Below are 10,645 nucleotides of genomic sequence, written 5' to 3'. Positions count from 1 at the left end.
TAAAATGTTTCTACAAGCAAGTCGAATTTCATGAGAACGGATCTACTACAGTTACATTCAGCTTCTAGTTTGAAGAAAAACAAGAGTTCATGTCCTTCAGCAAGTCAGGACACTGCACGTTAGAAAAACACATTTAATATGAGAGTCAGACAACCAGGCCTCGACTTATGCTAACTAAGGTCTAATGATTTATTAGCAAAACTCTAGCATATAGGTTTTCAATAGTAATGCAAAATCACATTTAATAAAGCATTTCATAATTATTTAGTCAGTTTCATTAGTCATTATATATGGTGGCGGCCACTCCCCGTGGGCACATTTCAAGCGCACTTTTTAGCAAAACATTATTAATACATTTTCTATGTGGTATTATCACATATTAGTTCATAATCATTTCATGTTAATATTGATTATATAAGCTACACTTTCTCAATGTGTTAGCCCCACCTCCATTGATTGACCTGCTAAGCCCTCCTGAAGTTCAAGTCTAGTTGTCACATGGCCCTACCACCTACAGATTTAAACCTCCCATTCCACAGCTCTTTCTGAGACCAGACCAGGCCTCTAATGAATTACTTCCCCTTCACAGTGAAAATAAATAAATAATAAACCTACAAAGAAAGAGAAACTACAAAGCCACAGGACACACGCAGCTGGACAGTGAATCCCACATTTACTACTCCCCACTGTAGGAGAACAGGCTCTGAGTATGCTGTCCCTTCTCTCTCACCATGTACATATCTCACAGCATACTTATTTCAAGTGCCTGGGTGGGTGCCGGGCTGGTCTTTAGCATGGGCGAGCTGTGCCCAGGGTGCCAATACTCTGAGGGCCGCATGGAGCTGTGTGCATTAAGGTTATGCCAACAGCAGTGCCCTTCTCATCTTGCTCCAGCCTTGTCCTTGTCCCTGCCTGTTTGCTTTTGTCTGATTTGCCACTTTAAAGTTGTTTTAGTTCTTCATTATCATATCGCGGTGATGTTTTTAACACCCTTTAGTCCCCATCCTTGCCCTCCTTTCACCCTCTGACCCCAGCTGACATATTAATAAAACCATCATCTGCAGGAGGCAGCTAAACTGTCAGTGATGAAGGTGAACTGGTGGGGTCCAGGGTGATTGTGTTCAGGGGTCAGCCACTGTTCTTCCAGGTACCGACCAGAGAACACAAAAGGGATCCCCTGCTGACACATTTAGTTCACTACCTTCAGCAAAGGCACCAAATTTCTCTCCGCCCACGCCTGGGGCGCTATCTTTGCAAAGGCCATGCCTGCACAAAGGGACCCCATGCTGCCTCATTTCATTCACTACCACCAGCAAAGGCCAGCGGCAGCTCCTCCGCTATGGCGGAGGAGTGTCACCCCCCACCAGCAGCAACCACTGCAAACCTTTAACAACCTAACGATAATAAACTATGTTTATTATCCTTTTGTTGTTAAAGTGGCGGGACCATGGTGGATGACGGGGATGAGGAGGGAGTGCACACCACTCACCCTCAGTGCGTATGTACGTTTGGCCAGCCGTCTCAGGCCGGTCAAATACTGTATTCTCTCATGCCCGGTACTGTGTTGCCAGGCCACAGAGAGTAGGTACAGGCTCCCAGTTTCTCTGGAAGCGCCCAGCCAGGGCACTCCAGCCAATCCTAATGATGCTTTCATGCAGCGTTAGGATTGGCTGCAAGGTAGGCTGGGAGCCTGTGCCTCCTGTGACCAGGAAGAAGGAGAGGCGGAGCAGCAGCCGCGAGGCAGGTACTTTTAAAAAATGTAAGGTTTATTTTGTCGTTGCCCCCCCTCCAGGCGCTGCCCCACCAAATCAACCGTGCAGCGAGCCGCGACTGGCAAGGGTGCCAAATTTCTCTCTGGCCATGCCCAAGGCGCTATCTTAGCTAAGGCCAGCTCTGAGTGGGTGTTTATTCACGTTTCACATCCCAGACATGGTATTTGGAGGTCCCAGATGAGCTTTGTCCACAGACCTGTGTGTGACCGTGAAGCCTATTTCACCAGAAGTGTGATCCGCCAGCATCCTTCACACCTCCAGGTACCTGCACTGAGCATCTGCGATGTGAGTTAATGGGAAAAGTCGGAGTGACGGGCAAGGACTCAAGACAAGGGGGTCTTGCCAATGCTGCTGTAACTTCTTCAGACTTCCTGAGTCTGTGTCTCCTCTCACACACAAAAGAGTGAGGTTTACACAAGTATTCGTCAATATTGGAGATATTTGCAGAGTCTGTGCTTTGAGTGTGTGTGGATTCTGGGGAAACAAGTAGTGATTTTTTTTTTTAGCAAAATCTCTGAAAGCGTCCAAAGACAGTACATCAGCACCAAGCACTACGAATGTCATGTGAAGCGTTGCTCACTCCCTGCGTTTCCAATACTTGTGTAATCGTGGGCATCTAGTGCTCCGGGTGTGATAGTGGAAATAATGCTTCCCTTAACCTGTATTCAAGAGAAATGGAATCAGGAAAGAGGCAACCTGCTTTTAAAGATACCTAAAGATGTTGCTTTTCCATACAGCTGGTATCACCTTATCATTAATGAATCCGATCAGTGATGCAGCTCAATAACTACAAACATTCAGCTATTACACTGAGCAATTTCTCAGATTTGAAGCTCAGAACAACACCTAAAAACACAGAAAGTGTGTACATTAAAATGCATGTTATGAAACACTGTATTTAATTTACAAACAAAATAATACGCAAAAATCTAAATTGTGAATGTTGGAGTGTTTAAAAATGTTTCATTTTTAATAGATGGAGCAATTTGCTGTTTGCTAACATATAACTTTGTCTTTTTTTTGCTCCAATGCAGGTTCTTTTTTGCAGGCATATACCAGTGTATAATTTGAGGTCAGACGTCAGCCATACTACACTCCTTTGGCTGTATTTACGCTGCAACCACAACTCAAAATAGGGATACCAACTTCATTTTTAGCATCCAGTTTCAAATTATTTCAAATATTTGTGTGTTTTAGCATTTTGAGTTCCAAAGTTGTTTAATCTATGTATACTTTATTAATTGGTTATTGTTTAGTTTTCTGAACAGCCGTGGACCCTCTAAGTCAGTGTCTCCAAACCTTTTAATGCCGCGCCCCCCAGTTGATATATAAAAATCAGTGCGCCCCCCACAGAATTTTTCACAATTATTTTATAAAGATGGCAATTTTTAAATATGTCTAGACCTATTTAAACATTTCAGTTAAGTACTGCTACCTTTTTTAAAAATGCAATAACATGCTTCTGCTTAAAGCAAAGGCCTGTTATCTGTATAATGCTGTCAGAGTCTGGCGCCCCCCCATGAGATCACTTGAGGCCCCCCGGTTTGAAGACCTCTGCCCTAAGTAGAGTCGCAGACCAGACTACAGGTTATGAATCACTATTCCATAGGGAGGTTGCATGTTGATCTTGTGAAAACACTGGACCCTCTCCCTCAGCAGGTACAGATTTACCAATAGTTGCATGACAGCCGAGCGGCATGTCCCAGTGACACAGCTCCAGGCACAAACTGCGCATGTCTGGTGGAGGGGAGGTCTATGTTTGCCCCTTCAGAGAGGTCGGTGTGGTGCTGACGCACAACCAGAGGTGGGGCCTTAAGCCATGCACCATAGTAGTCCAGCAGAGTGTTGTAAGAGGTACATTTATGCAGTATAATCTGTATGTTAATTAATGGTGTTGGAAGAAACCTGAAAAATTCGACCTCTTTTTGGTTACGGTAAGTCGACAAGTAGGTCTCATGTCTCTACATACAATGTTCACCAGCGCAGGAGAAAGTTGGGAATTATAAAATGTCCGGTTATACTGCCACTAACATATCCACATATTCCAGTGGTTGTCAGTCTGGCACTCTTTACATGCTGGGAGGGGTGGGCGAACCACTGAGGGCTCGAGCCTGATGGCCAACTGCTGCTCAGCCTGAGGCCTTCTGGACCCTGGGGCCAAAAGTGTGCTGCGCCTAGAAGACATAGCTTCTGCCTCCCCTGCCGCCCCCTCATTATTCGCCAAGTCCTCTGAGTGCAGCTCAACGAGGGGGTGGTCAGTGGTTTTGGCTTCTTGCATTTCAACTACCAAAATGTAACAAACACTGTCAAAGTCAGTAGATTTCGCCTTTGTGACCTATTGGTTTTGCCAATGGTTTCTAGCCATGATCCGTGATGCTGTGCAGCATGGCTAAATTGCGGCTACCCACATCATTTAGATGGCACAAGCAGCACATGTGCACACTTACAAACTGAAGCAGGAACTTTTGTTTCTTATTTGTTGCAGTGGGATTTGTATTGGTAACTAAAAATAAAATAAAACATGCAAAGCATTTTTTTATAATGAGAGTTGGGGAGCAGAAACAACAAGGCGTGGGGAAAAGTCAAAGTAACAGAGTGGACGGTGGGGAAGACTCTGGAGCGACAAAGGAGGGGACTCATGGTGCTTGAGAAGACAAGCAAAAAGCAGTGTGGTAGGGCAGGAGTGAAAGCAACAAAGGGGTTGAGGAAAGCAACACAGACGTCGCAGGTGGGTGAAGAAATGGGGATAAGTACACTGATGAGTGCAAGAGGGAGGAGGCGGAAAAGAGCAGTCGGGCAACAGAGAGCAACATGGAGTCCAGGGTGAGAAATGTAAAGGAGGGAAGTGGCTGGAAAACACAGTCAATCTTATGGAGTGCTTCACTCAAAAGAAGACAGTAGTGCTTCAAAAGCAAGCAGTGTATGCACTGATGCCAGCCAATCAAAGGGATTGTAAAGAGGTGATGCTCCATGGGAGGAACAAACACAAGATTGACAAGCTGGGACACAAATATAAAGCGGGGAAATGATAGTGACAAGGAAAGCCAACCAATGGTAAGAAATGGGCGGCTCCGAGCCCCTTTATGGTCTTGGAAATCCACAATATGCCTCACAGCTGATAGCACATGCACTGCCTACTAGGCACAACCTAAAAAGCCGGTGCTCCTGGCCAGCCCCTTCTCTGCTGCAGTGGTGGGACTTGGAGAATGACGTGAGAGTGCATGAGAGAGATGCAGGCAGCTGAAAGGAATGACTTTGGGGCATGTGTGGATAGATGAAGCAGGCTGGAGGCGTGACAATCCAACTAGGAAGCAAAGAGAGGGTGGAGAAAGAGGAGAGCGAGAAAAGCAGAGGATAAGAAAAATATAACAGGGTGTAGGAAGCAAGAGTGAAAGAAAGTGAGAGGGGGCAGAAGCAGTGCTTTAAATTGAAATGCAGACGTGCTAGTACTCAGTACTGGGCAGCACCTGCCCATTTAAAGCACTGTGTGGAAGGGAAAGACAGGGAGAGCTGGAGGAGCGAGAAAGCGAGGGAGCAAAGACAAAAAGGGAAGCCAGAACGAGAGAGGGGGGGAGACAGGGCAGGGAGAAAGTCACACATGATTGGAAGCAATGTTTAATGTGTGCTTGTTGTTTCCGGTGCTGAGCACCGGCACTTATTTGCGAGGGCGGGGCTTATTCTTATGCCTCAAGCATTTGCTGCGAGCAAAAGACACATATGTGAAAGACGGAAGAAGGAAAACCTAAAAAGCGTAATAAAGGGAGAAAGTAGAAAGTTGCAGGATGAGCTGAAGGGGCAGGGGTGGCCGTTAATTACAGCAGTCTCGTGTTTAAGAGAAGGGCTTTGAGCACTGGCACCTCTTTATTTACAAATTAAGCACTGTTTTTGAAGAGAGTGAGAGAACGAGGCAATATTCGCGTGACCCTATTTTTTTGTTTTTTGCTCCTTTGGTCCTCAAAGCCCTTTTCGTGAATTCGCTGGCTTGAGCGCATCTACCAGCTGAGATGTCTCTGCTGATCGCAGCTGGGGAGGAGGTGATCTCACTCCTGTGCGCTCCAGACTCAGGGTCAGATGCGCACGGGAGAGTGAAAGGGAACGCGTCGGAGCGTTTCAATAGCGACACTTTTTCATGTCCAACATATTGCGGTTTTACAGTCATCACACTATATAGAAATAAAAAAAAACATAAAATAATCACATTTAACTTCAGTCGTCACTAAAAAGTGAATTGTTTAATCCGTTGGTCCTTTCTAGGAAACATAGTCCGTACACACTTGTGGTATTTTAAAACGCGCTTTTTCGCAGCAAAGTAAGTAGGCTCATGTTTTGCAATAAATGTAGCACCGGGACACCCGGATTTGACCCGGGGACCTCTTGATCTGCAGTCAAATGCTCTACCACTGAGCTATATCCCCGTACGTTTCAGTGTCGGTGCACTACATGTGTGTCTTGTCTGCCCTGATGTGCTATCAGTGTGCTACGTTTCTGCTATCTATCCCCATCGTCCGTCACTGATCAACAAGCGGGAGGAGCTTGCTATCACGGAGCTACAAACGTCCTTCTATATCGCTGCTGTCTGTCACCGCTTTGATGCGCTCGGTCTGCATCTCGCGTCTCCCTCACTCTTTCATCACTGAGCTATATCGCCGCAAGGTACACGTCACCGCAGCCAGGTACACGTCATCACCGTCAGGTCAGGTACACGTCACCGCAGCCAGGTACACGTCATCACCGTCAGGTCAGGTACACGTCACCGCAGACAGGTACACGTCATCACCGTCAGGTCAGGTACACGTCACCGCAGACAGGATCACGTCATCACCGTCAGGTCAGGTATACGTCACCGCAGCCAGGTACACGTCATCACCGTCAGGTCAGGTACACGTCACCGCAGCCAGGGAGACGGCCACAGCGCCGGGAGCACCACCTCGAAGCAGGTCCGGGCCGAGCACGTGATGTGGGGTTGTCAGAGTCTTACAGGGGCAGCGAGGGATGGGAAGGCTTGGAAGAGACTCACTCACGAGGACTGGGGAGGCTTGGAAGAGACTCACTCACGAGAGCTGGCGAGGCTTGGAAGAGACTCACTCACGAGAGCTGGCGAGGCTTGGAAGTGGATTGGTAGCGACGGACGAGACTCACGAGGGCTGGGATGGCTTGGAACAGACTCACGAGGGCTGGGGAGGCTTGGAAGAGACTCACGAGGGCTGGGGAGGCTTGGAAGAGACTCACGAGGGCTGGGGAGGCTTGGAAGAGACTCACGAGGGCTGGGGAGGCTTGGAAGAGACTCACGAGGGTGGGAAGGCTTGGACGAGACTCACGAGGGCTGGGGAGGCTTGGAAGAGACTCACGAGGGCTGTGGAGGCTTGGAAGAGACTCACGAGGGCTGGGGAGGCTTGGAAGAGACTCACGAGGGTGGGAAGGCTTGGAAGAGACTCACGAGGGCTGGGGAGGCTTGGAAGAGACTCACGAGGGCTGGGGAGGCTTGGAAGAGACTCACGAGGGTGGGAAGGCTTGGAAGAGACACACAAGGTTGGGAAGGCTTGGAAGAGACTCAAAAGGGTGGGAAGGCTTGGAAGTGGATTGGACGAGACTCACGAGGGCTGTGGAGGCTTGGAAGAGACTCACGAGGGCTGGGGAGGCTTGGAAGAGACTCACGAGGGCTGGGGAGGCTTGGAAGAGACTCACGAGGGTGGGAAGGCTTGGAAGAGACTCACAAGGTTGGGAAGGCTTGGAAGAGACTCAAAAGGGTGGGAAGGCTTGGACGAGACTCACGAGGGCTGGGGAGGCTTGGAAGAGACTCACGAGGGCTGGGGAGGCTTGGAAGAGACTCACGATGGTGGGAAGGCTTGGAAGAGACTCACGAGGGCTGGGGAGGCTTGGAAGAGACTCACGAGGGCTGGGGAGGCTTGGAAGAGACTCACGAGGGTGGGAAGGCTTGGAAGAGACTCACAAGGTTGGGAAGGCTTGGAAGAGACTCAAAAGGGTGGGAAGGCTTGGAAGTGGATTGGACGAGACTCACGAGGGCTGTGGAGGCTTGGAAGAGACTCACGAGGGCTGGGGAGGCTTGGAAGAGACTCACGAGGGCTGGGGAGGCTTGGAAGAGACTCACGAGGGTGGGAAGGCTTGGAAGAGACTCACAAGGTTGGGAAGGCTTGGAAGAGACTCAAAAGGGTGGGAAGGCTTGGAAGTAGATTGGACGAGACTCACGAGGGCTGTGGAGGCTTGGAAGAGACTCATGAGGGCTGGTGTAATAATTCACACAACAGCAGTAAAGATAAGTAGAGTTTATTGTCCAACAGCACAGTACACAGCTTTCTCCTCAGATATCCATATCTACAATACTGTTCCCACCACAGAATCCCCTCACATTCTACACTCCACATTCCACTTCCCTTCGCATTCTAATTTACTCAGTGTCAACATATAACACATTTTCCCTCTTTAAACAAAACAAACTATTGAACTAACATATAGAAACATACTTAATATATCCAAATATACCTTAGTAGTGTCAAACTATGGAACTAACATACAGAAGCAAACCTAACATATATAAATATACATTAATAGTCTAAACAAATTCTTTAAACTTGACAGGCCAACATCTTGTTCTAGCATTGGATTTCACCCTTGATGCAACAGAACTATTGTTCATAGTGATACCATCATCATTGCCAACCAACTCCGTAATTATCTCTTCATCACCAGATCCATTTCTCATGACTGTCTGTTCATGATTCCTCCATACATTCAACAGACCGCAAACACCTCCCACCAAAATCATTCCCAACCCTTACCAAATGATCAGCACAATCTTCCTCATCTTGGTGCTCACCATTTCTACTGCACCGCGCCAATCTCCTCACATTCCACACTTTCCCATCCTGGGAAACCACACTTTAAAAAAAAACTTTAATCACTTTCAAACCTCTTCCGAACTTAGACTCACCCTTTCTCATGAACCCAGGCTTGCGTATCCTAACCCAATCTCCAACAGCAAATCTAGGTTCTTTCACTTTCCACTTGCTGTCTTAGACCTCCTTAAACTTCTCCTGTTTACTCCTCACCCTTTCTGTGACCTCTTCCATAGACACATTCTCCCAATCCTTACCTTGTTTCTTCTTAAACCACCATGGACACAACTTAGACACAGGATGTCTCCCCTTCAGCAATTTAAAAGGACTCACCTGTAGTACACTGTGGAGTAATACAATAATACCATAACTTTTCTCTTAACTTCTCCCTCCACAGTCCTCCAAATCCACGTGCCCAAAAAATACTCTCTTTAAGAACTCAGTTGAATCTCTCAACCTGCCCATTACCTTGCGGTTCATAAAGTGGAGTGGTAACATGTTTGATATTGCTGTACTTAAAAAAACTCTGCATTTCCTTCACAACTAACTGAACAGCATTTTCAGAAATTAAACCTCGGGATAACCTTCTCTAGCAAACACTTCCTTGAAAAACTCAATAATAACACTCCATGTCACATGGGAAACTAACTTCACCTCCGGCCACTTGGAAAAATAGTCAATTAACACTAAGGCATAACATGCATCTGCCGGAAGGGAATAAAATGGACCAGAAATATCAAAACCCAACTTCTGCCAAGGAGAATTTTGCCAGGGAACTGGTACAAGAGGAGCAGGCACTTTCCTTAACATTTTTTCTGCATTCACACACACACAGCACTCCCTCACAACCCTGTCTGCCATCTTATCTAACCCCGGCCACCAGAAACAAGTACTTCAACCTTTTCATAGAAGACATTCCCGGATGACCTTCATGAGCTAGTTTCAAAATAGTCTCCTGCATACCTTTGGGAGGAATACACTTCCCTTTCCTAAATAACAGCTCATTTTCTATTTCCAATTCATCTCTAACTTTTTCAAATGGTTCTACCTCTGCTGAAATCCTATTCTTGTCCGACCAACCATCCCTCACATATTTCTCTACCTCTTGCAAAACCAAATCTTCCTCATCCATTCCATCCACTTTTCTTCTTCTATACTACCAAACTCATCAGTCACGTATCCCAACACAGCAGATACCACATCATTTCCCAACACACTCTCAAGTACCTCTCCCTCCTTTGCCTCATTTTGTGGAAGTTGAGACAAACAATCTGCCACAGCATTATTCCTCCCAGGCATATACTCAACCTTAAAACAAAACTCTTGCAATCTAGAAACAGGTATGGCAATATGAGCAGTGGCATTCCAACCACCGCCAGGAGAAAGAAATCCCACCAAAGGTTTATGATCCGTCTGAAGGATAAAACTCGAACCCCAGATGTAGTTTCGAAAATGCTCAGCAGCCCAAATACATGCCAACAATTCTTTCTTGATCACAGCATACCTCCTCTCAGCATCCGTCAACGTATGAGAAGCAAACGAGACATTCCATGTATCTTTGCCATACCTTTGCAATAATACCCCTCCAATTCCATACATGCTTGCATCAACAGTTACAATACACTGTGCTCCCACACTGAAAGGTTTCAAAGTAGGAGCATCCACAATTTCTTTTTTTATCCTTTCAAACACTCCACTCTGTTTTTCAGTCCATGCATACTGGACTCCCTTACGTGTAAGCTCTCTCAATGGCTCCATTTTAGTTGCAAAATTTTTCAATACATTTACTGTAATATTCACAAAGACCAGTGAATGACAACAGTTTTTCCCCCGATTATCAGGAGCAGGAGCATTGACTATAGCATCCACTAAAGACTGTTTTGGTATTACACCCTCCCCTGATTTAGTATGACCTAAGTATGCCACAAATTTAGAAAAAAACTTGCATTTCTTCTCCTTTAGAGTCAGCCCACTCTTACTCAAAACCTTACAAAGATTCTCTACATGCTCGTTGTGCTC

General features: G+C 46.6%; 1 non-coding gene across 1 annotated transcript; it reads right to left on the bottom strand.

Annotated features, from left to right (window-relative positions):
- Positions 1-6,115: 6,115 nt before the first annotated feature.
- Positions 6,116-6,188, bottom strand: TRNAC-GCA (transfer RNA cysteine (anticodon GCA)). The gene has a single exon. It is a non-coding gene; the product is annotated as a tRNA-Cys (tRNA).
- Between the last annotated feature and the right edge of the window lie 4,457 nt (positions 6,189-10,645).

Source organism: Pleurodeles waltl, unplaced genomic scaffold (genome assembly GCF_031143425.1).
Source record: "Pleurodeles waltl isolate 20211129_DDA unplaced genomic scaffold, aPleWal1.hap1.20221129 scaffold_39, whole genome shotgun sequence".
Lineage (NCBI taxonomy): Eukaryota > Metazoa > Chordata > Amphibia > Caudata > Salamandridae > Pleurodeles > Pleurodeles waltl.
Note: the sequence above shows the minus strand (reverse complement) of the source record. Positions and strands in the feature narration are given on the sequence as shown.